At 53.2% G+C, this 1277-nt stretch overlaps 1 protein-coding gene across 1 annotated transcript in view; it reads left to right on the top strand.

Annotated features, from left to right (window-relative positions):
• Positions 1–1243: 1243 nt before the first annotated feature.
• Tmem154 (transmembrane protein 154) overlaps positions 1244–1277 on the top strand; it is a 38384-nt gene continuing 38350 nt past the window's right edge. The window contains exon 1 of the mRNA NM_177260.2: positions 1244–1277. This exon is cut by the window's right edge and continues 190 nt beyond it. The gene's annotated coding sequence lies outside the window, so the exon portion shown is untranslated.

The raw sequence follows: 1277 nt of genomic DNA on the forward strand, positions 1-1277 counted from the left end.
TTGCAGGTGTGTGTCACAGCTGGAGGAAAGCTCACTCCCACAGGAATAATTGCCACCCAAACTCTGCACCATGGGGTCTTGGAGCCAGGGGCCTGTTGCCTCTCAGCGAGTGTGATGAATGGTTCTTTCTCTGCGACTTTCAGACCGATCATCCCGTTCTGAGCACAACTGTTTTCTTTTCTCCCAAGGTATCAAGAGTGGATCTAATTGTCTCTAAGCGCCTAGAAACACACTGATTGTCCTGTGAATCACCACTCCTTAGGTCCACAAGAACTGGGGCAAAAAACTGAGAAGTGGGCCAGAGAACAAGGTCATGGTTGCCTTGGGGAGGGGAGGTTGAGGAACCCAGGCCACTTGGGACGTTTACACCTAGCAGCTCAGCTGAGACAGGATGGGATGATGGGATGGGATGGGATGGGATGGGATGGGATGGGATGGGATGGGATGGGGGCGGGTAGTGTTGGGTTTGGAGGAGTCTGAGGTTCAGCCTCATCGTCTTTGCCTCCCTGTCTCTAGGCTCCGCAGCAAATACAAGGAAAGCACTCAGCAGCGTAAAAGACCCTCCCTCCTCCTTCATTGTTTCCATTGGATAGAATTTCTAGCCTCGTGCTAATCCTCTTCAATCCTGTTTTGCTGGTTCTGCAATAACAAAGGCCACTTCCCACCTGCAGGTCCCCCAGTGCAGAGGTTTCCTTGCAAAGACATTTCTCCCCGGGAAGCGGGGTGTAGCTTTGTCTGTAGATCCAAATAGAGCCTCTCCGGAGCAGGTGCTGGGTGGGCGGAGGAATGAGCCTGGCTGGCCGGAGAGCAATGAACTAGCAGTTTCCTGTTGATTGGGCCTGGGCTGTCCATCCCAACAGCCACTAGGCACGTCAAGTTGTTTACATTTAAAATTAGGTTGACTTAATGTAAAAGTTCCCTTCACACGAAGCTCGGTCCTTTGCACCGTGGACAATGTGGCTATTACCAGACAGCGCTGATTTGAGAAAGTGCTGTCAGCACTGAGCTCAGGCCAGCGCTACCCAGGGCTCTGCGGACAGTTCCAGAGACCCATCAGAGAGGTGTGCAAACTTGTCAAATCGGAACGTCTGTGGTCCAGACTCCCTCCCAGTGCCGAATGACACCTGAGCAACGGAGTCTGTTTCTCAGGGACAGAGAGTTGGAGGCCTGGACTCCAGAGGGCTAGGGAGGTGCTGACTGAATCAGCGCTGGGCGAAGCAGCTCCTCTGTTGCAACCCTTGCCAGTCTGACAGGCTCCTGCAGAGTTACATCACTTC

Source organism: Mus musculus, chromosome 3 (assembly GCF_000001635.26).
Source record: "Mus musculus strain C57BL/6J chromosome 3, GRCm38.p6 C57BL/6J".
Lineage (NCBI taxonomy): Eukaryota > Metazoa > Chordata > Mammalia > Rodentia > Muridae > Mus > Mus musculus.